This window comes from Varanus komodoensis, unplaced genomic scaffold, assembly GCF_004798865.1.
Source record: "Varanus komodoensis strain SLA01 unplaced genomic scaffold, ASM479886v1 scaffold24, whole genome shotgun sequence".
In the NCBI taxonomy this organism is placed as follows: Eukaryota; Metazoa; Chordata; class Lepidosauria; order Squamata; family Varanidae; genus Varanus; species Varanus komodoensis.
Window position 1 is genome coordinate 409,345 of NW_025335641.1, and position 25,622 is coordinate 434,966.

General features: G+C 39.4%; 1 long non-coding RNA gene across 1 annotated transcript; it reads right to left on the reverse strand.

Annotated features, from left to right (window-relative positions):
• Positions 1-1,631: 1,631 nt before the first annotated feature.
• LOC123024505 lies at positions 1,632-25,622 on the reverse strand. The gene is made up of 4 exons (XR_006414937.1): positions 25,609-25,622; positions 8,637-8,642; positions 4,044-4,049; positions 1,632-1,755 (listed from the first exon to the last, which is right to left on the reverse strand). It is a non-coding gene; the product is annotated as an uncharacterized LOC123024505 (long non-coding RNA).

A 25,622-nucleotide genomic window follows, 5' to 3' on the forward strand; every position in this document is an offset into this window, starting at 1 on the left:
ACATAAAGGAACATGTATAAGAAGTGGGAAGAAGGCCAGGTTACAAAGGAAGAATACAGGCAGGTAGCATAGAATTGCAGGGATGGTGTCAGGAAAGCTAAAGTTAGGAATGAACTGAGGGATGCTAAAAGCAACAAAAAGCCTTCTTCAGATATGTCCAAAGTAAAACACAGAGGAAAGGAATAGAGTTCAACTACTCATTGTGGATGGCAAAATGATAATGGCAAAATTGTTTTTCGGTGCCAGGCGAAGACCTTTTTATTTAAACGTCATTTTAATTGCTAATATTATTTATTTATTTTACTTCTTTGGCCAGGACATCTCCAATTATATTGTTTTTATATTGTTATTATTTATTTATTGCTGTGAGCCGCCCCGAGGCTTCGGCGAATGGGGCGGCAGAGAAGCTTTTTAAATAAATAAATAAATAAATAAATAAATAAATAAATAATAAATAATAAATAATAAATAATAATAATAAATAAATAAATAAATAAATAAATAAATAAATAAATAACAGATGACCGAGAAAAGGTAGAAGTGTTCAAATTCCAACCCCCTATACTCTAGGACACCAAGTTAAACCATCCCATTCAGATGACTGCTTTCTGGGTGTCTCCAGTGAGGGAAAGCCCACAACTTCACCAGGTAATAGGATCCATTGTCATACTGCTCTGACAGTCAGGAAATTCTTCCTAGTGTCTAGTCTAAATCGGCTTTCTTTCAACTTAAGTTCGTTATTCCATGTCCTGCTCTCTGGAATGAATGAATAGAGATCTTGTCCTTCCTTTGTGGCAGCCTTTCACGTACTTGTCAATATTCTCTTCTTCAGGCTGAACATGCCTAGCTCTCTCAATTTTTCCTTACAGGGCTTAACTTCCAGTCCCTGAATCATCATTGTTGTCCTCCTCTGCACACTAGTTTTTCTTCATCTTTTTAAAACTTAGGTGCCGACAACTGGATACAGTACTCCAGGTGAGGTCCGACTAGTACTGAGTATAGTGGAACTAGTACTTCACCTGTTCGGGAAGTGATGTTTCTGTTAATGCAGCCCAAAATAGCAGTTGCCACTTTTGCATTGGCATTGTTGGATCATATTTAGCTTGCGATCTGCAACCATCCCAAGATCCTTCTCATCTGCAGTATTGTTAACCCAAGTATTCCCCATATTGCAGCAATGCATTTGGTTTTTTGATTCTAAGGAAGGACTTGGCATTTGTCCCTACTGAGTTTCATTCTGTGGTTCACTGCCCAGCATTCTAACCTATTGAGCTCACCCTGCATCTTATTTCTGACTTCCAGCATATTTGCTATTCCACCCAGCATATGTGTCATTGCAAATTTAATCATGTTTCCTTGTACTTCCTCATCTAAATCATTAATAAAAATCTTGAAAAGTACCAGCCCCAGGACAGAACCCTGCAGTACCCTATTTGTCACCTCTCCCCAGTTTGAGAATGTGCCATTGATGAGCACTCTCTGAGTCTGATTTTGCAGCCAATTGTGGATCCACCTAATGGTTGCACTATCTAGTCAGCTTTTTGCTGGTTTGGTTTAGAACACTGGGCAAAGAACAACAGAATGAAATTCAGTATGGACAAATGCCAAGTTATGTACCTAGGAAAAAGGAGCCAAGTGCATTGATACAAGAAGGGGGATATTTGGCTCAACACTACTGGAAGTGAGAAGGATCTTGGAATTGATGTAGATCACAAGCTGACTATGAGTCAACAATGTGACGTGGCTGCAAAGAGGCTGCAGAAGTAGAAATATCATTTCTAAATAACATGATTTACTAGTTCCTCTATACTCAGCACTGGTTAGGCATCAACTGGAGTCCAGTTCTTGGCACCACAGTTGAAGAAATATGCAGCAAGCTGGAAAGGATTCAGAGGAAGGCAGCAAGGATGATCCTTGATGCCTTGTGAAGAGAGATTAACAGAACTGTTTCTCCTGGAGAAGAGAAGACCAAGGGAAGAGATGATAGTACTCTACAAGTACTTGAAAGGGGAGAAGGACAGAATCTCTTCTGAATCATCCCAGAGTGTAGGACATGGAATAAAGGGCTCAACTTACAGGAAGCAAGATTTTGGCTAGACATCAGGAAAGAAATCCTGATTGTTAGAGCAGTATGACAATGGAACCAATTACCAAGGGGGGTTCTGTGCTCTGCCATACTACAGGCATTCAAGATGCAACTGGACAGTTATCTGGTATGGGATGGTTTAACCTGGTGTCCTGCACTGAGCAGGGGGTTGGACCGGATGGCCTTCTGGCCCCCTCTGACTCTACTATTCTATGATGCTATGAGTGTTTTTTTGATATTATCATTATTCCAGATGTTCCTTACAGTTTGCACGGGACTACATCCAGGGTCACACAAGCAGACTTCTTGCATGAAAGATTTCTCCTTTGCTGCTGCTCTGCCTCCCCCACCCTCATGATCTTTTGCCTTCTCTTGTAGTGTCCTGGTTGCTTCATTGTCCTTCCTAACCTATCAGGCATTAACATAGTTTCAACTGCTACTTACAATCAACATTGATTTGCATTCAAAGCTGTACAAGGGGACTTCTTCTGCAATGGGATTTCCTTTCCTCTCTTCTCCCTTTGCAGCCCTACAGAACTCCAAAACTTCTCCGGAAGGTAAAGCTAACTAAATTGCCAAATGCAGACTCAAATGTGTGCAAAGGCGTCAAAATCCAGTAATTTGCAAGATCAAAAAAAGATAAAAATAAAATTGCACATGAGGGGAGAACCAGCTTAGAACCCAGACTCATATATTGGATGCTTCCTTCCTTCCACACCTAGTCCTTCAGCCACAGGCTCAGGTAACACATTCACAGTTGGGATGTGATTCACTTAAACCGCTGACTCCCAAATGTTGGGACTCAGGGTAACGGCTGCTTATGAGATTCCTAGAAAGAATTGTCTGGCTGTTGTTGGAGACAGAACACTGCATTAGATGGATCATTGGTCTGATGGGAGGAAAAACATTAGAATTGCATATACACCTTAAAAAGGGGGGTTTGGGGGAAGACCCTCAACTTTGATTTGGAAGAATATGAGCTGAATAGAGGGATGTGAATTCAATTCATCCTATAACCAAGGAATACAACAAAAGCATGAAGTGACTATCATTTTAAACAGAATATTCATTTCACTTTACAATGCATTTCAATAGAGATTATTTACATGTTTAGATGAGAATGGGAATTTGAGACATCAGACAAAATATAAATGGTTGAGAATGGATGTGAGAGTCAACCATAGGGAAAAGCATTTTTAATTGGGTACAGAGAATTGCAAACCTTCATTACTGTAAAGGCTTAGAAAACATTTCCCAATCTTTCTTACAACTAATGTGCTTGGCCTGGCCTCTGCAATGGAAATCAGTCTTTAAAAAGTTCATTGAACTGAGCTAAGGAATAGCTAAGGAAATTCCTATTCTGTATCCCTTGAATAGTGGAAATGTGAAAATTAATAAAAGTACATCCAAGGCTGCTTCATCTATAAACCAAGCTTAAAATGGAGGTTGGTTCTTGTAACACTGGTGTCTAGGTATATAGTAAGATAACTATTATGTTGTGGATAAAGTAGCCTCTGGATAAAGTATTGCTTGTATTATTTTGATTTAACCATTAAAAGAAAATTCCAGTTTGTTTTCAGCAGCTGTAATGTCTCTCCAATAAAAGCATGTGCTATATTTAAAAATATAGAACATCCTTTTGGAAATTGTTTGTCATAATTAGGAATTATCAAGCAAAAAGAAATGTCTCAATCATTCTTAACTAATGTTTTCATTGCATATGAAAAATTCTAGCATGTTTTATTTCTTCATTAGAAAACATCTTCCTCTTTATCTTGGTTTGTGAAACAACTGATTTGTTCAGGCATAATCCTTTCTGTCCACATTCTCATCAGCTCATAATCCTTTCTATCCACAGTCTCATTCCCAATGGCTACATCTCCATTTGGGAATGGATATTGTTATGTGATGTACCTGATAGTCAGAATCTATGTGAACTCCAGACTTTGCTTCTCACCATATGCTGCTCCCCTCACCTGTCTATACACAGCTGTATCGATGGGAGACGTATGGTATCAGCTTATATCACAATGATTGCCCAGCCAACATTTAGAGCAGGGGTGGCAAACATATGCCTCTGCTTACTGTGTCCCTGCTACTTTCCCGAGGCTACCTTTTTTGTAGCTGAATTGTGGAGGGAAATTGCTTCATGGACTTGCCTCAAATCCTGTAATGCCAAGGACCAAGGTGGCCCAGAAATGAAAAATCTGGTTTTAAATCTTCTTCCTGTGTAGTGGCTTTGGATAAGCAACACTGCCAGCCTCCCACCTGTAAAATAGTAACAGTAGCTACATTTTTGGTAAGGTATTTCTGAGAAAAACTTAATGAGAATTGTGCATTAAACCTGCTATTTAAATGGTTAATTTTGTTTTAGAAGGATGGCCTAACTTGCTCATTTCTTCCATGTGATGCAACTCTGGTAAACAGTCTTCTTTTGACATGAGTCATGATCCAAGGAGGCCCAGTAAATGTGTGCAAAGACTTGCAAGTATGCATATGCGTTTCCCATTGCTTTAACCTCAATACTATCTTCTTGTACTGTAACAGAAGATATCTCTGGAGGTGTCTTGAATTTGGTGGATGTCTTGCCAGATGAAGAGGCATATACACACAAATAATGCATGTCTAATATGAGGGGCAAGCATTTTGATTTGTACCTCATGTTTATGAGTGCTGCACTGAAACTATACAGAACAAATAGAGGGAACAAATCCAAGGGTGATGGAAAGATTTTCGGCTCATCTATAGTACTGACTGGTCCAAACAAGACTAGATGAGTGGTGTGTGATTTCTTTATGATCTCTAGACTTTTTAATAAGATAAAAGAAAGTGATCCAAGGGAATTATGGGCATTGGCTTGTTTACTGTTACTTGTGACTTGTTTAGCACATTCCAAGCGACATCCGGTACCTTTAAAAACTCAGTATAGTTGATTTGTCTATATATGCACTTCTGTCCCTGCTATTTAATTTAGTTCCAAGAGGGGAAAAAGCCAATTACTGATGCCAACTAGCAAAATCTTATAAAGCCAGAAACTTCTCTAAGCATCTTTTGATCTGACCCTTGTTTAGACTGCTAGAAATTAAGTAATCTTAAGCACTGGAGCTTTGTTTTGCTCAAGTACTGAAGGTTTTTATTCAAGCATTGGTTGTGTCCATTCAGCAGGATCTTGCTTCACAAAAATTTCAACTAGAAAATGAGACACACAAAATCCTTAAAATCCTCTTCAATGTTTTAAAAACCTTGCTATGCAAGTTATTTGGCCTTTTTTTCTCTAGACTTACAGACGTGATCTCTGGATAGTCCTGACACTAGTCCATAGGCAGAGGGCTAAGTCTGATTTTAGCGAAGGTCTCAGGGGCAGCAACATATCAGTGGGATCTGCCAAAAGCAGGATGAATGGGGCTAAAATGTGGCTCCTATCAATTGTAAGCATACTCAGACATCAGTAGGATGTGCCATTGCACATCTGCTCAGAAGCAAGCAGGCACAAATAACTCAGGTGCACTTAACGAATAGCATCAAGCCTCTGCGTGTCTACTCGGAAGTGAGCAGGAGCAGGGCATCTCGTCACAACTATGTCTACTCACGAGCAACCAGGACTAATCCCAGAAGTAAGCAGGATGGATACATTCAGCAATTTTTTCCCCTTGTACATTCTCCCTGGTAGGAAAAAGCTCATACCTCACATCAGCAGCTGATTGCTTATAAGAAATTTTCCCTACTGAGCTCTGAGAAGCATAGCTTTTTCCAATGCTCACTACACACACACACACACACTTAGCAGCAGCTTGTTGGAAACAAGACCGTTTTGCTTCTCAGAAAAGGGTCAGGGCCTGGGCAAGAAGCTAGTGGGAGATCACAGGCCAGAGCAGGCCTGAAGGCTGGAGGTCCTCCATGCCAGCAATAAGACTCATCTACATGCTCATTTGGACTGATTGGCTTTTTGGTGAAGTCCAACCAGAATACCAAAAAATAGAGCAGTACTCCACAAAAACCCTGCTATAGAAGCCTGAGTAGAATAAATAATTCAGTTAAAGCAGTCACACACTGGAGTTGTCATGGAAGTAATGAAAGGTGGTTGTGTGTACATGTTCTGTGTCTTGTTTGGAATAAATCCTAAATGCAAATGTAGGGTCCAGAGAGTTATCTGGCTGACTGAATACAAGCTGTGAGGACTACTTTCCTGTAATTTCCATACAACAATAGTAAGAATGGATACTCACGTTTGGCGCTTTGGGGAAGACAATGTAGTTATTTGTGCTTCTCCTCTTCCAAGAAATTTATCAGATAATACAGAAATATTCAGTTTAAATATGGCTTATAGGATTATTTGACCCTTCATCATCATAACATAAAATAGAATTATTGCCTTGTATTTTGTAGAGACCAAACAACAGGAAAGAAGAGCATGTATTTGTAAAGTTTTCCTCACTCCTCCTTTTATACATATTCATTTTGTATTCCAGCCTCCTACTGTAGGACTTGCCCCTTTCCTACTGTGCTATATTCACATCTTTTAAAACTCTCTCCAAGTATATCTTTTCTTTCACAGATTTTGCTTCTCTTTTCAACTCAATGTGTTGCATCCTGTTTTTAATTTTCTCCACTCTCCATGATCTCCATGTATCTTGTCTGATTTGAATTGTGAGCCTGTTTACAATTAACCTTCTATTTATAATTAACCTTCTATTTACAATTAACCTTCTACAGTGCCTGGTCGTTCAGGCACTTGATGAACATACTATTATTATTATTACCTCATAAAAGCATCACATACATCACCAGAAAGCTGGCCAAACCACGTAAGTGAGAGAGAATGTGGAGGGTGACTCCTCTTGTGCACAACAGCAGTTCTACTGGTAGCCAGGAATGTGCATAGGACTGAGTAAGCCAATGCATCTCTGCAAGCACTTTAGCTATTTATTTTGATTTTTATATACCAACCCATTCCTATAGGCTCTGGGTGGTTTAAAAGAAATTAAAACCAACAACAATTATGTATACTATCTAGGAAGGCAGTGTAGAAATCAGTAAATAGCAATATGTTGATATTAATTCTCTCTCTCTATCTCTCCCCCCACCCTTAATATAACATAAAACTTCAAAAAGAGTTTTAAAAGATTAGAAGGATAAAAAGAGACCTTTGGCTGTTGGGCAGTATATTAATTAGATAGATGGATAGATAGAAAGATAGATTGAATGTTAAATTACTGCTTGATTCCTTTTTCCTATGTGTGTAGCTCATAGGAAGGGATCCTTATAGAACATAATTTATGACAGACTCTTATTTCTTTATTATATTTTAATACCACCTAATAGTCAAAGCTTTTTTTGTGGTTCACAACATAAAACTGCACAATACAAGGATGCTCCACATTGGTCCTTAACTTTGCTCAATAAATATACAACAATTGACTAGATCTGCTAGCACGCTTCTCTTACGTATGTCCAGATGTTCTCTGATATTTATACTGAAGAACCACTAAGTGCATCCATACCCTTGCATGAGTGACGACTGTAGAAGGCAGCTACCCAAGATTCCTCAACTCCTTTGGCCATCTGCACCCAGCCAGACACTGGATAAGGCACATGACAACCCAACTTTTGGGGGGGAAAAAGAGATTTTATTAAAAGGCTAAAAGATAGGGGCAGAGGTTACTAAAACAGCTAAAGCACACTAGGCACAAGATACACACAAAAAGGGAGAGGAAGGAAAAGGGAATTTGGAGAGCCGCACTGATACCCTCCTGAGACACCAGGCCAATTTGGCCTCATCAGACACAAAATAACAAAGCCTCACCTAGCCTAGCACCAACGTACCTACTGTACCAACTGAAGACACAGGGTTGTACATGTTCTTCAGCAAAGAGTCTGGTGGCAGGAATGGAACCTCTACTTGAAAAGGTACCCTGAGCCCCTGCAGGCTCTCCTCTTTTATTCCCCAGCCCTGATCAGATGGCTCACTGGGTGACAGTGTGTGATGGATCTCAGGTGAGGCCCCAGTTTCCTGCCCTGTCCTTGGGAGTGTGAATTCCTCTGTCCTTGCATATAATTTACAGTATCTTCCCCTTCTGCGTATGAAGAGCCTGTCCAGCCCTCTCACCTGACCTTTGATGCCAGTGTCTCACTGAGCAAACACCTGGCAGTTGTAGCATCTTGCCCTTTTTTCAGTTAACTCTTCCTTCTCCATAGAGCCTTTAGCCAGTTCATGTTATAATGACCCATGCAATGGTGTTGTTGCACAATTCCCCCTAAATAAGCGAAGGCCCATCTTTACAGAATGGGATAGGTTAATGGAGCTTGCACAAGACAGCTTTCCTGTCATAATCTGAACATTTCTGCCAGTTTCTGGAGTTATTCTGAGAAGCACCAAAATCCTGTTGCACAACTAGTCACTCCTGTAAGCTCAATGGAATGAGTAGAGCTGGAGCATCCTGTTGGATTCTGCATGGTGTTTACACAAGAAAGCCTTCATCCTGATTTTTTGGCTTAGGACAATTTCGACTATGGCTTATATAAAGGAAGGTGCTATCAGACTCAGTCCAACCTATTTCTGAGAAAAGATCAATCACATGAGTGTTCAAACTGCAGAATGTCATGCATAGGAAGAAAGAAGAATGGTCCATGTAATTTTGTAAATCTAGCATCATATCTTGCCTTAAGAAACTAAGATATGAAGAAATCTTTTGCTACAGCTCCATTGATTCCTGCTTTGTGACATGAAAAAACTAGAAAGCCTCTAATTAACCACAGTTTCCTGTGATACCTGAATTTGATTGGAGCAAGTCTGGATATTAAACCAATTTCAAACTGTGTTTTCAAATTCTTGCCTGTTCTGAAGCTTTCAATCATAGTTACTTGGTTCAGGTGAAAAGAATTGTAGTTTATTGAAAGCTTCCTGGTTTAATTATTCATGCCAAAGGAAGCAGGAGCCATCTACATACTAGGCTAAGGTATAATTCTCTGAATACAGCCAGTAAACTCACCCAAGTCAGTGATGGTTTCAGAAATCAAGGAGATACTGCATAAATATGCCAGGGAGGAGAAGATAAATAGTACATGATATCACCTTGTTTAAGGATAGAGGTATATTTTAAGTGTTTCCACTTTGTTCTAGCAGGAATAATTCTTGAAGCATCATGGATCTTAGAACACATACAACTGAATGCTGAATAAAAATGTTATATTTGTTCCAAGTTTTTTTGAATGGTTTAAAATCACTGGTGCACAGCACAGAACTATTTCGTAATTAGATGTTTCATAAATGATAATCCTTGTTTCTAAGTGAGATGTTTCATTACAAACAAAAGTCAGCAAATAAAAGTCCAGCCATTGTTTATTACCGCATGCAGGGCAATAAACAGTGTAAAACAAATGGTTATGTAACTACAAACTAGCTTATTACTAGAACAAATCTGCCAATATCTGATATAAAAATGAAAAATACAATGTATAAGTGTTGCTCTTGATAATTTGGTTGCAACTGACAATCATCTGAACTGGAAACAGATCTCTGATGGTCTGTTTTATTTTATCCAAGAAACAAAAGGTTGACATTATTCATATCCAAACCCACAAGATGGTTTAAATTTCTGTTCCTGCTAAATAGATTGTTTTTTTAAAAACTGTCATGATTCCAGTAACACAATCTACTGGATTCAATTGTACAGATATATAATATGAAAAGAATGGCTATAATATCACTCATCATTATTTTTCGATTTGCCCAGCTCCAGTAATTTGTCCAGTAATTTTTGCTGCTGCTGAAACTTCTGTAATGCAGAATGCTTGAATGTTGTGGACAGAACCATGACAATTCCACAAACTTTAATTCAATGGAAAGAAATGACAGACTGACTTACTACATTTACTGTAAAATCATAAAAACAATGTAGAAAAATTCTTGCCAACTGGCACAACTGAATATTTTCTCTTTGGAAGCAAAAGCTTAGTCATTTGTCCTCCTGTGTCATGTATTTTCTTTACTATGGTGGGATATTCAGGAGCTTTTTTCCCCATGAAAATACCATGTTGTGGAATGGTGGCATGGTACCTGTTGTGCACAAGCATCAAGTCAGTGCCAGAATGCACATGGACAGATTATAGCTTTGATGGGAATGCACGTTCAGACAATGAAGACAAAATGGTTGTGGATTCTCAGCCAGCTCCAGTAGCAGGTCAAGGTCAAGGAATGTCTGGGGAGCAGGTGGAGAAGTTAGTCCAGGAAGCTGAGGCAAATGGGCAACAGGCCTGTGGGAACAAAGAGATAGGCGAATGAGAGCAGTTGCCAGCAGGGACTGAGAGGAGCCCCGGTCTACCAATATCAGGCCTGCAGGAGGAGACAAGCACACAGCAGCCAGTCTGAAATGGAGATCCCTCCTCTTGAGGAAGTGACATCAAAAGTGCAGGTGATTGGAGTATAAAGAGGAGGAAGACTAGGATGTCAGAGAAGGCTCAGCTCTTTACTCTGGCTGAACTCAGAGCTGTGCAGCAATAGACATGTGTAACAGTAAAAGCCGTGTGAAAAGAAATCCTGGAGCAGTGTGTTTAGGGGGAGGAGGACTGGGCCTCATGGCAGTACTTATCAATTGTTAATTATGAGGATAAGCTTATTAGATTGACTAAGACTAGGGGAAAACCAAGGGTTCTGAGTGCATTCCTTACTAACTTTCATAACCCTTGACTTTGAATGTATAATCCTGTCAAAACCTAGCTAACACACTTCCCAGTACAAGCATTTTTATGATTTGTACTTTTAAAAAATGAAAACCAGGCAGACAAAATGTTCAAATATACAGTATTCTACTGCAATTATGGAAGTAAGTAATTGGTAACATGTATTCAGCACACAATAAATTTCTAGTTTCTTTGGTACTCCTCTAAGCACATTGAAATACTCAGAGACACAGAAGAGAGACGAAAAGCCCACCACAAGTGTTAAAGCCTATTCATGTTAATTTGAGGTAGTCTGATTGGATGAGGCTTTTATAATCCTGTGGCACATTGAGGCTGTTGGGGAGAAGCTCCTTCAGTCTTCTCAGCTGATAGCAAACAGAGTAGGGTCACTCCCCTTCCTAGCTGCATTTTTTGGCCTTTGCAGGCATAAGAATCTAGCAGAAGGTGGAACTAACTTATGTGTCACTTAGGTTGAAGCCTACCCTGAAAGTTAGAAGGTAAAAGAAACCTCACATGATGTTGGAGGCATGGCAGAAGAGCCATTGTATCTACTTCTTGCTTGAAAAGCAGCTGCTCAGTCTTGAAAGCATTACAAGACATCTTAACTTTCCGCCTGTGTTGTTATGATTGGATCCATCTATACTTGGGGTAAAAGAATTTTCTGTTAATGGAATGTCTATGTACTTGGACTGTTTATTCTTTTGGACGATCTGAGGACCCTCCTGTGAAAAGATGGGCATGCTTCTCATGACTGTGCTTACGCATGGACTTTGATTTTTGTACTTTTCATTTTGTAAAATCCTAGGCTCAGCAGGAAGAGAATAAACACTGCATTTTGGATTTTCTGGAGGCTCTGAGCATTCAGATCTCTGCATGTGGGAACATTGTGGACTTGCTATTGAACATGTTTTAGTATTTTAGATTTGTTAAGCCTAGATTGTTAGTATATAGAGGTTGCAATACAGAATGCAAAGTTAGTATGGTCTTCTGTATAGATTGAAACTTCATCTTTTATTACTTGGGTTAGATTAGCTTTAGAATAATTTACTCCTGACTCAAGCCCCCTGAGCTACAGAGATTACAACTGAAAAACAATTGTCCTGGTGTCTGATGGCTGTAGTTTTTATTTATTTTTATTTTGTTTATTTATTGATTTATAAAAAGGGCTCAAGGCAGCTTATATCTCCTCCTCCATCTTATTCCCACAACAACCCTGTGAGGTAGGTTGGGCTGAGAGTCTGTGACTGGCCCAAAGTCACCCAGTTGGCTCCATGGCTGAGCGGGGAGTAGAACCCAGATCGCCTGAGTCCCAATTCCATGCTCTTAACCACGACACCACACTGGCTCTCAGTTAACCATACCAATTGTCACCTGCTGTATTATTTATTTATTTCATTTCTATTTCACCCCATAGTTGAAGCTCTCTGGACAAAGTATACAACAATGAGATATTTAAAGGTCTCTGCATAATGGACTGCCCAGACCTGGTACCAAAAAGTCGACAAGTTTGTGCCAGGTGGGCCAAAGCAGGAAGTTGTCCCAAAGATGGGGGCCACTACCGAAAAGACCTTCTCCCTTGTTGCCACCCTCTGCATGTATTACAGTAATCTAATCCACCAGAGCATAATTTACTGAAACCAAGCTATCTCTGTTCAGATAGGGGCAAAACTAGGTTACCAGCCAAAGCTAGTAAAAGGTGCTCTGAGCCACTGAGGCTGCCTGAGCCTCAAGTAACAAAGATGGATCAAGGAGAACTCCCAAGCTACAAACCTGCTCCTTCAGGAGGAATGTGATCCCATCTAGAAAAGGTTGAACACTTCCCTGTGGTCAAAGGAATCACCCACAAACAGCATCTCAATCTTCTCTGGATTTTCCAGTTTGTTAGCTCATCCTGTCCTTTATTTTAGAGAGACACCAGTTTAGCACATCCACTGCCTAACCTGCCAATGATGAAAAGGAGAAATAGAGCTGTGTGCCATAGATGTACTGGTAGCAGTGTGCTCCAAAACTCCAGATGGCCCCACTCACCAGTTTCATGGAGATGTTAAGCTGGATGGGGGACAGAACAGAACCTCAAGGAACTGGAGAATCCATGAGACTGAACAATATTCCCTAAGCATCACCTTCTGGAGACTGCTGTCTAAGTAGAAGCAGAACCCTGCCACACAGTGTTGCTCACTTCCAACTCGACAGTTGCTCCAGAAGTTTACTATGGTTGATGAAAGCTGCAGAGAGCTTGAAGAGTATCATCAGAGTCATACTCCCCCATATCTCACCCAGCATAGGTCACCGTACACGGCAACCAAGTCTATTTCCATGCCAAAACCATGCCTGAACACTGGTTGAAATGGATCCAAATGATCAGTCTCATCCAAGAGTGCCCGGAGTATGCATGCTGTTTTGAAGGCTGTAACCTGTGAGATTCTTTGCAATAAGAGATTCTCACTAATTTAGACTCTCCTGTGTTAGATTGCCAGAATTATGCTTGGTAGGTCTGTGATCCTGATAAGAGGATGAGAGTTTAAAAAGTACACTGCCCTGTTCTCTTTTCCTCTTTTCCTGTGATGCTGAAGAAGGCCCCTTTGGGTAGAATGACACTTTGGGGCTACATTTGATAACATTAGAGACAAATCTCCACCAGAAACTCCCAGACAAACAGCCTTCTCACTGACTGGGAGTTTCTTCTTCTGCTGACTGTGGTATTTTTCTCCCTGTTGCTCCTAGGTGATAGCATGGAAGCCAGTTTAGCAGGGTTACATCCCAGGTGGCAGCTGGCGAGAGGCTCTGTGCGTAACTGTAGTGACAGAGAGAGATCAAGGAAACAGAAGCTCTTAACAACAGAAATTTTATTGTGAGTAAGATTTTACAGAGACAATTTATCATTGATGTGTGTGTTTTGTGTGGAAGAAGAAAAAAAGATTATGCATCAAAATTATATACAGAGCAATCCTATACACATTTACTCATAAATGAGTCCGACTGTGTTCAGTGGAACTGCCTGCCCCTTGAGATCTGCGGGAGAGGCCCTTCTCTGGGAACCCTCCGTGAAGGATATTAGGAGGGTAAGTACTCGGAGGAGGGCTTTCTCTGTGGTGGCGCCCAATCTATGGAATGCACTTCCGAGAGAGATCTGCCTGGCGCCATCGTTATTTGTTTTTCGGCACCAGGCCAAGACCTTTTTATTTAAACGCCATTTTAATTGTTAATATTATTTATTGATTTTACATCTTTGGCCAGGACATCTCCAACTATATTGTTTTTATATTGTTATTATGGTATTTATTGTTGTGAGCCGCCCTGAGGCTTTGGTGAATGGAGCGGCATAGAAGCTTTCTAAACAAACAAACAAACAAACTTATTCAAGGTATGCATGCATAGTATTTCATCTTTAATAGTATATAAACTAGGATATAACAAGATTTCTGTCCAGTATTTTGTGCTGAAATATCCCTCTATTTGAAACATAATGAAACACCTTAGTTAATCTAAGATAACAAATGACTTGCCCATTTTTAGAGAACTTTTGAAGGTCACAGTTTCCACTAACTTAGTTCTGTTCATGATGTACATTTACATTTTTTTTCTTAATGGGATTCTTTTGGCTTTACAAAGAAGAAGCTGACATCAGTGTCTCATTATTAAAAAAAGACAGAAGAGATTTATAGGAAATATGTGGATAAAATTGTGCTGTTCTCTTGTTTGTGGCTTGATACTGAAATATAAACATCTTCTACTCAGAGAAGATTACTTGTCATTATATTAGCTTAAACATGGCTTAAATATATCAGTGTTGTTTTCATGAAATGTCAAAAGCTTTAATTAAATAGACTTTTGGTTTTTTAGTCCCCTAAATAAAGTTTATCTTTGTTCTTCCAAATAGCTAAAATCAGAACAAAACTGAAATCATACTATATCAGGTTGTATTCTCTCGACTGTCCTTCTGTTAGGGGAGAGAGAGAGAGAGAGAGAATTTGCCTCATTCAGTTGAATGAGGTGGTGGGACAGATACATTTTAAAAACAGAAGGAGGTAAAGGAAACTGGGAATGGCCATACTAACAGAAGAGGGCAAAGGGAGTTATGGCAGGGGAGACAATTAAGTAATTGGGACTATTAAGACAATTAAGTTGTTTTGGGGCACAACTGAGTGTTGCAATAAATTCTGTATTTCAGAGAATCAGAGTGGCCTTGGAGAAATGATACTGTAGTATTTGATTATTCTGTTTTAGGTGTCTCAATTTGCTATGTCTGAAACAGGCAAGGAAAATGGGTTTTAAATACTTCATGCGTGTAGGACTTACAGAGCTTGGACTGCACCAATTCACACTGCAAGTGGCAGAACCATATTTGATATGGAGAGAGAATTTAGATACATAATTTTGCACTTGCTATGGTACATTCAAAGAAACACTTTATCAGGACATTATTTCTGAACACAGAATTGGATCATAGCGCCTATGTTGATCCTATAGAAGGAAACAAATGCAGAGAAAATGGAGTATCTTTACTGGACAAACTAGTGCAAGGCAAAATGATAGAAATGAAACCTCAGGTAAGCTCAAAACAATTCAGGTTGTCATCATTCAAAGTTTAAAAAAAAACCATTTGTTTGTGTCAGCAATGCCTTTGAAAGATGATATAAGATCACTGGAAATAGCTGTGACTGGTGTGCATCTGGTAAGTTTGAGTGCTCCTTCTCTGGTGTTTACAAAAATAGCAGAATTTAATGGGTTAACATTAACTGCATGTATATTTTTTAATTTTACTTTGATATAATGATTTATGAGTACTAGGTACACTGAACCATGTAATAAAACAATGACACTGGAAGCTTGCTAATCACACTGTTTGTTCTGGCTACTCAAGCAGCAAAAAATACCATCTTGTAAGAACGCCTTGGCAACATTTCATGTTTAGCTGAGAAGATAACCTTCAGTATGTTGCATAGTCACTAAAGCGCTTCCACCTTATATTTACTCTTCGCCTTCTTTGGAGACGCTGCAAGACACAGTTGCACATGACTGTACTGGAAAGAATTGCTCACAAGTGAATAGGAACAACTTAGGTCCATATTTTCATATGTTCTGTCAGAGGCCTTTGAAAGAACAGCATGGTTCAAATGCTTAGACTGAAAAGTCGATTTATGTCTGTGGGATTTATGGCATGGAGATCAGTGATTCAGTTTTCCTGAACACAGGAATGTTCAGTAGTTGTGCTATAAAATGATGTGTCTTTAGTACCTGGTACAGGATGTAGTTATGACTGAGTATGATTTGCAGCCAAGTGTAGGAGAGACAAGGGCAAACACTGAAAAGTAATGCTGGAGTAAGGGCTGATTGAAATTATTCTAGGAGAAGATGCAAACTAGGAGGCCTCTACACTTGGCATTTTGCAGCAGTGCCGTGCAGTGGCGTGCAGTGCAGTGCAGTGCCCTTGTACTGGTGTGCCACATAGCACTCACTGCAAGCCATCCCCCTTGCACTATTTCCCATTATGTCCTGGATTTCTTCAGGTCTGTAATATTGTGATGTTTCATATTTTGCATTTTCTCCAAGGACTGCATTTCTGCATGCATTAACTTTGTCAAAACTTTCAGTTGGGGTGGGGATGATGCTGGGGGGAATATCCTTCCACTCCTGGGAGTGCTGCAAGAGTGCTGCAAGCAGCCTTCAGCTGCTTTCTCACCTCCTTCACTCACCCTCTGACTTGCCAAGTCAGAAGGGGGTGCACAACATGTTCTCCTTTCCCTCCCTTGTCCTTTGAAAAAGCAAAGTCTGCAATGTCTTTTCAAGCCTCAAGAACCAACAAACTGAAATTCATGACTGCTTGGGAGTAAATCACATTTACTCCAGTGGAGATTATTAATAGGAAAGTCAAGCCAGGAGAGGGGCATTTTGGGGAAATTGTTTTCAGAGGGGGAGAAATGGGGCTGCTGGTCCTGCTGGCTTCACCCCATGGCAGGTGGGAGGATGGCAGCAGACAGCAGCATGGTCTTCTCTTCTCCATGATTTTCTGTGAAGGAGCAAAAGAAGCTTTGCACTTGTGCACAGGTGATGAAAGAAAAATTCGTTGCACACACCCACTTTTCAGATTTTACCTACCTCTGCAATTGCATTTGCCTGTGACACCAGATTACCTTTGCAACACAGTGGAAACTATGCTGTATTCATTAGCCAATGCCCTGATGATGATAAATGAATTTTGCATAAATACTGTGGGGTGTGCATCTTCATAAACAGAATGGCCTCTTCCTGCAAATAATAATGTGGGAACAGGAAAAGGGAAAGAGAACAGTAGTTAAGCAAGTATATGTTTTGTACTCTGTTATTTTTGAAAGGAAGGAAGGAAGGAAGGTTTAATTTACTAGGAATATCAGCAGGAAAATAAGTCATGCTTAGTTTGAATAGGTTAAAACATTAAGGGAACAGCTGTCTTGCAAAAGTGGTATGTATGTGTACAGCAGAAACTGAGGTAGAAAAGTTGCTTGTGCCAAACTGGGATAGAGATTAGTCAGCGATAATCAGCAGGTACAATTGCCTTCATGCTTCCATGTTGCTCAAACAAACAGATTTTTCAACATGTCTGTAGAAGGTAAGATAATTTGGTGAAAACTGTTTCTGTTTCTTAATAATGGAAACAGGATGGGTTATACGGCAGATTTCTAAGCCTGAATAAGGGAAAGAAAGCCTATGGAAAGAAAGCCTATGGTTGCCCTGGAAGCCTATGGAAAATGTAGCCTAGGTGGAACTCTCTACTCCAGGGCAATCAGACCACTTGCTCTAAATTTAGATCACCCTGCTGCACACTGGGACATTTCTGTCTCTGGAGCCACCACTTGTGGACCCATCACCACTGGGCATTCCCTCTTCATTAGTCCCCATCAGTTTACATGTCTTAATTTAATATGCTATACACTGTTTTCCTGAGGTACCTGGATATTATGTGTGGCAAAAATATAAAAAGAGGTACAAAAAGTAAAGAAAGATGTATGGGATTTTATGAAAAAAATCTAAAGCAAGAAAGCTTATTTTATGCTGCTACTTTATTAATAAGGTTTCTATACTGGTAATTCAAAAACTGGGCTTCTGTTCGGTTCCTCATTCTAGCCACATTTAAGCAAATGCCAATCCAACAGGCCTAGCAATGAGGTATTGAAAGGCAAGGGTTAGGCTTAGGTTTGGTTTTGGACAAGGAACCTAAAGTTGAAATCCTGAGCAAGTTTAAATGGAAAAAATCGGTACAATTCCCAGCATGGCCCAGCCAAATATGCAGGGAGTCATGGGCCTTTTTTGTCCAAACCTGCACTGGATTACACCTAGGCTGATTATTCCACAGGCACTGGAAAACAAATGTATCCTTTTGCATAAGATAAAGATGCTTCGGAAAAATAGAGAGTCTCTAGCCTTTTCCAATTCAGTTTCCTTACTTCCTGAGTGCTCTCTCTAGTGGAAGATTTTCTAAAGGTAGCACTGTATTTATGACAGCTCTAGTTGCTGAATGGGTATGTCTGGGCCTTAGGAAAAAAGAAAAGAAAATACAAAACATCAGATTATTGATCAAATATATCTTGTGATACTTGATCAAAAATATCTCATCACACCTTGCCCTAGAGTGCATTTGAGTGATACTTATCCTATTTTAATAGCTGCAGAACTGATCTAGTGGATACTGCACTGTGCCTTGTCCATGTACTTTCGTAGGAATGTTTGAGTCTAAAAAAGCACATCGCTACCATTTCTTATATCTTCGATGCACTTGCCCTCTAGTACCATTGGAAGGTGGATATGTGAGACTGCACTCCATTCTGGCCTCTGTCTGCTAGGAACATGAGCACAGGCTGTGGCAGACATATGAGCTACTGAAACATGTCAGGCAGTCCTTCTAAATGAGAAGCACCTAGATTTGCCTTTTTTTTTTTGGGGGGGGGGGGGGGGAGAAGCTACCAGGAAGCAATTTGAGGTTGCAACTAGAAATGGTTCTCCACTGCTCAATCTATGGGCAGTATTAGTCATTTGCCACAGTGGGTGAATGGGGGTGGTAAAGAGGCAAAACTATTCACTGGTGTCTCTCAGCCTTCCTAATTCTGCCATCTGAGCAGGAGCATCACCCCGTCTCATGGGAACACTGGGTAGAAATGCCCTTATCTGCATCCATGAGAATGGGGAAGCACCACACAGAGATCTGTAGGTTTTGTCATGGTAAAAGGTTCTGTCAAGGTAAAACAGGAAACAGAAAATGTAGCCTTTGGTTAGCTGCAAGAGACTCGTAACAGTTCCTGCCTTTTCCTTTAGTATTTGAAATTATCCAGCCAAGGCATTTCCAACTTGTTTATTCTGGGCAGCCACCCACTTCTACCCAGATGTTTGAAAAACAGACATTTATTTATTTATTAAACGCTTTTGCATGCCATCCTATTATACAATAATCTGAGGACAGCTTACAATATTTAAAAGAAGAATTAAAACAACAATTTCTAATAAATAAATTAAAACAGAACAAAACAAATCACAAAACAAATCAAGTGACTGAAGGTTAAAGGTTGTTAAATTTTAAAGTACCGTTTAAATAAAAAGATTTTAAAGATATGGATATCTGAGTTCTGCTCTCAGGAATACTAATAGCAAAAATACCTTTGTCTTGGCTCTGCTCACTGATTAATTCAGCCCCACTTTTACAAATCTAGAGTCAAACATTACAGAATGTGTAATGTACACATTCAATTGTACCATGAAACACTTGTTTTATTTATTTATTTATTTAATTTGTTTAAAGGCCACCTATTAGCATCATGCTCCCTGGGTGACGATTACAATAAAATTACCAGTGGTCAACATAAATAAAATAATACAGTTAAAATACATAAAGTAAAATTACATACACTCAACAACAATAAAAATTAAGTTAATAAATTAGTATGGATTGCTGAATATCGACATCGTTTTCTTCTTTTAAAGAAACATTTACATTTTAAAAACTACAAATACAAAAAATCATGTAATAAAGAAAAAATACACAAAATCAAATTAAAAAAATACAAAATTCACCCTTAATGCACCCCTCCACTGGGACTATGGCTGCTTTTTTCCCCTTCATTTTTCCATTCTTTCTGAGATACCTCCTTCCAACCAAAATTGCAATAAATCCTTTGAGGAGTTATTACCATCCCCTTTTATTAATGCATATTCAATAAACATATCCCATATATTATTAAAATCATTCTTCTTCACCAATCCTTTTTTTCACTCTTATCTCACACTTGTCATTAACTGTGTGTGTGTGTGTGTGTGTGTGTATTAAATTATTATTATTATTTTAATGTGTATATTTTAATTTATGTGGTTTTAATTTATTGTTGTAAGCCGCCCCGAGGCTTCGGCAAATGGGGCGGCATAAAAATGTTTTAATAAATAAATAAATAAATAAATAAATATTCTAAACTTCTTTCTAGAATTCAATTCACTGGAGATCCCTTTTCTCCTTCCAATTCTTTGCTAATACCTACAGCCTTTTCTTCTAATTCACCACTGGCCCATTGCACTGCTCCAGTCTCATGGCAGAGTTAAGGCAGTACTATTACTGTCTGGAGATAAGGGAATACCATCATTGTCTTTTTGAACTAATTCCAAAAGAGACTCAGTTCAGTTGCAAGATTCAGCAGCTCCTGGGAGCTCACTGTAACTGAATGGGCTTGCTGATAAAGCCTTGGTGATCCAGCTGTGCTTCTGTTTCACATTTGGGAAGTGCATCTGACACCATCAACACCAGTAGCTGCTCCAAAAGCCTTGCTAGAAGGAAAACAGTGAGTCAGATGGAATGAGATCATTATTCCAGTTCAAGCATAGTCACTGAGTCTGCTGGTTTTTGATACTGACCACTAACTGTATCATCTGAACTCTAAAATCTTTCATTTCATTTGAGGGACTAGCTATACATTAAATTTATTGTGTAGCTATAAGTCTTTTTCTACTTGAATTCATTACAAGTAAAAAAAAATCCTTCTGGGCATGGTTTCTAGCTGTATGTGGGAAAGGAGTGGAACTTTTTAAAAAGCACATGTAGCTAGAATGCTGCTGTACCTTTGTATGGCTCTTATATGTCTTATTCTAGTAGAAAGCTTCTATTTGCTTACATGAACTTTCATCTAGGCATCGATTAGGTTCTTTCTTTCCTAACTTCAGCAACTGGAGTGCTCACTGCATCACCCACTGAGCCATTTTCTCTAAATAGAAGAAAAACTGAACCCTTAAAAATATCACAGCATAAGAATAAGAAATCACACATGCGTAATTGTTAGTCTAAATAGGGTAAAATGTAGGAGGAAGGTCGGTGTTCAACTGCTTACAAATCCCCCAAACAGCGAAATACATGCAGGCTCAGGATTTATTTTTCAGACAGAGCAGAGGAAAGGCTTGGATGACTAAACATAAACTGACTAAGCAAAGGGAGCGAATGCCACAGAAGCAGAGTCACCTGTATTACAGACCCAAGCTTATCAGGCTGCATATCAATCATACACTGGGGCGAACTCAGACTGAGGACACTGCAGCCTAAGTAGCTACCGTTGTAACAAACTTGGATACCTTGTGCCTTGACTCATTTAAAACCTTCTGTGAAAAACACTGTATGCTAGTCTTAAAACTGAATAGGATTCCCTTGTGCTGATTATAATAAACTGATGTTGCAGTTTAGCCCATTAATTACTGGCTTTTATTCTTTCGAGATAACTAACAAGGTCCTAGATACTAAACAATGGAGCAAATGTTTTAGTATTAGCCGTGTAAGTAAGAAACTGAGGTGGGTGTTCCTTTCTCCATTGCAACATCTCTAGAAATTCTCATAGAATCTTATTCCTAGTTTAATTTTAACTTGATACTAGTGAAACATTTTAGGTTTCAAAAAGCAGTGTTATAAATCTTGGTACAAACTTGAATTTCTGAAGAATCAATGGCTAACTACACATTGTACAAATCCAAGACATGGATTTTCTTTTTTAGAAATGCTGTTGCAGACTCTCTGGTGGAGAAAGGAGGGTATCTAACCATTTCCCTGCTTGCACTGTTCATGCTCCTGTTGTTTTTTTCCTGACTGTTGAAGGCAGGGGTTGAAAAGCATGCCTGTGGAAGGACATGCATATTATTTTAGCCAGCAAAGGAAAGAAACTACTTCTTCATTCTTCTGTAGTCACCTTTTAAAAACTACATTGTGCATTTCAGCTTCAATGTTTCGCTTTGTTCTTCCATATATACTATGTCTCACCAAGAGCTGCTTGGGCTGGCTTGATGTTACCTTTGGAATTCAGAAACAGTCTGTCTAGTACCTTTTTTCATATTCTGATGAATATGATGTTGAACACTAAGGCCAGGAACCAAACAACTGTGGAAATAACTCAGGATGCTCCAGGTGGCTTGAATGCCCTTTAGCAGCCTTCTCAATGCTTCCTGGCAAGTTGTTTTGAACTGATGTTTCTATGTATCTTTGATATTTTTGTATTCATAATAGGTGTATTTAACTGAGCTTAATGTAAGGCAGTATTCTGCAATGCGGTATTCTCCAGTGCTTAGAATGACAGCTTCCAACATGCCCAACCAATAGTTGTGTGTGACGGATGCTATTGTCCAGAATGTCTGGTGAGCACCAAGTTAGGGAAAGCTAGTGTTAGTGAACAAGATCTAATTCACTACTTCACTGGCAGTAATGTTGTATCTCCTTACCTGGCAGTAAGTCCCACTGAACTCAATGAGACCTTTTTCTGAGCAGTCGTGTATAGCTCCTAAACACAGCTTAATTCTTGACTGTTTGTTGTGAATAGCAGAGCTCTCCCCACCATGAAACTGCTTTTGAAGGTCATTTCAATTTAAAAAAAAACCTGACATGAAGTACTGAGGAGATTTCCAAGCCAAGCTGCACCTCCCAGAGCATCCAGACTCACTTGCATAGTTATGTGGATCCTGACCTTAGAGTCTCAACACTATTTTCAGAAGTTTTTCATCTATCCACATTCCTATTTATGTGATCAATTGGGTGTATGAACAAATGGTCGAAGGAGAAAGTGCTTGCTTGCTGGTTCTGCCAACTTCTCATGTGTTTATCTGAAACTGCAAATATGGAACTTATAATCTCACATATGGGATGCTTGTAGGATCCTTCTGAATGGTTGGTGATGTGCTTGTATGCATGTTTTTTTGAGATAAATGTGTGGGTATGGGTACAGGAGCTACAACCCATCCGGCTCCTGTTCATGTGCCCATATATACATAGAAATTGTATGAATGGGACTTATAATAAACAGTGCTCACAATTTTTAGTCTGTTTAAATACCTGTGCTTCATAACTGAGAAATACAGTGGCTACCAGAGGGCCTGGTTGGAATGTTTGCCCTGATTGTATATTTTTAGGATTTTGGTGGGCAAGCCTGTCCGATAACTGGTATGGTTGGCCAAGATTGACACATTTCAGAATCTTCCATTGTTGTGAATGATTTAGTCTGCAATCCCAAACTACTTTTAAATTTAAGTAAGGGAATAGGCATGCATATGGTTTTAGAATGGAACAGAAAATGGCTCTGAATTGAAGAAATAATTCAAAAGAGACAGAAGTCTGTTGCCAATAAAAAACTCTAACCAAGAAACTATTGAAAGCTGAAGAAACATTTTCACTCTCTCTCTCTCAACATTTTTCTCACAGGATCAATTTCATGACAAGTAAACTGTTCACGATTGCTACATGGAGCTATGTTATTCATTACAGCCAGTAATGTTAGAAATCCTCTAAGTTAAACTGTGCAGCAGTTTATTTCACTCCTTAGGCTCAAAAAAACCACCATGTGTTTCCACAAAAATAAAAAGAAATGACAATTACTGAGTATTGTCAAGCAAATCAAATTAGGTGAAAGCATTATTCCAAACATTCAAATTGCCGTAGCAGTTACCTAGCTAATATTTGACAGAGCTCAAATAACAGTAGAATCGAAAAGATCGCATAACAAGAGTACTGACTAGCAGTGAGCCAGCAGAATTTGACACAAGTGCACAGGGTGTTAAAAGGAGCACAGCCTCTGTTTGAAACCGAATGTGTTCCAAAGCTAACAAACAGCAGGCGGTTGAAGAAGTGGTAAAACAAGAACCAGCGTAATTGTAAACCAGGATTGCTGGTTGTCAGAAGTAGCTTTTTCCAGTGTGGCCACTGTAAGCATCCCTATTAGTGCTTCAGCAGTCCTTACATCACAGACCTGTTGTTACATTGGAGTTCTCACTTTTGGCCTTTTCCCAAGAGGGAGATGGCCTCTTGCTTTTCTCATCAGCTTAAGAGAGAGGGATTGTTGGGAGATGAAGTCCTTACAGTTAGCAGCCCGATTACAGTGCAAGTGGGGGGAATGGAAAACCTATGTGGGACTACAGCTCCTATCATTTATGTCCGTAGGCCATGCTGACTGGGCATGAGGGGGGATGAAATGAAGATAGAAACACAATAGTTTTTTGAACTGATGATGAAAGAAATTTGATGCAAGTCTCTTTTTTCAGGGAGAATAAGAGTGGATGATCTTTTTTTTAAAGGACAGGGTTAATTACTAATTACAATGTAATAATAACACCTGTATAAATTTCATGGGCACTCCATGATTTGCTAGCTATTTCTAATCAGAGCTGTAAACTTTCCTGACCTAATCTGTGTTTTTTTCTGGTAAAGACAGAGGGGTAGAGTTCCATCAAAACACACCAACACTTCTGTAGCTTGCATACGAGCAGGACAAGGCAGGTAGGGAGGACAGAAGAGCAAAAACTGATGCTCACTTTCTATAAAGCAATGATCTGATGTGCTACATTTACAAGTGTAGGGTGTTTTTGTCATAAAGAGCACAAGGACATTCTATGTAAATAACTTCTATGTAAATGTCTAGTGTTTATGTGTACATGTCTTACTAAATCAGTAATGGTATTTGCCACTACTCTCCAATATAGCTGTTGGAACATTTTGAAATATTTTGTGGTGTTATGTGTTTTGCTTACCATGAATTAATGCATCTATAATTCAAATTCAGGATCAGGCCAAGAATGCATCAGTACAAAGTAGTAATACATATTTAAGATAGAAGTGGCACTACTTCAATCTGCTTAAATATCTAGAAATGTATTAAAGAGAAAACAGTGTGTGTGCCAGTGTTTAATCAGAAGTAAGTTCCATTGTGTTCAATAGACTTTTTTCCAGGTAGGTGTTCTGGATTGCAGCCACAGTCTAAAAAGAGAATATGGAAACCCTACAAGCTTAATGCATGGTAAGGTAAAGGTAAAGGTTTCCCCCATGACAGTAAAGTCCAGTCATGTCTGACTCTAGGGGGCAGTGCTCATCTCTGTTTCCTAGCCGAAGGAGCCAGCATTTGTCTGCAGACAGTTTCCATGGTCATGTGGCCGGCATGACAGCAAAGTGCATGAAACATTGTTACCTTCCCACCAGAGTGGTACCTTTTTATCTACTTGCATTTGGATGCTTTCGAACTGCAAGGTTGGCAGGAGCTAGGATGGAGCAACGGGAACTCACCCTGTTGTGCAGCTTCGAACTGGCGACCTTTTGATCAACCAGCCCAGCAGCACAGCAGTTTAAACCACTGCGCAACCTGCATCCCTTAATGCATGGTGGCTGTATGTAAATATATAAAGAACTAGTTATCTAAAATCTCTAAATATATAGTAAGCATCTGTGCCACATCTCATTGCATGTGTTGAGACATCTCGGAAAGTATGCTGGAGATGCTAGAGTGCCCTGGCAGCAATTGGCCCTGAAATAATATTATATAATATCCACGTGGAGGATTCTTTTATTTTTTTATAAATAAATACATAAATAAAACTAGGACTGCATTAA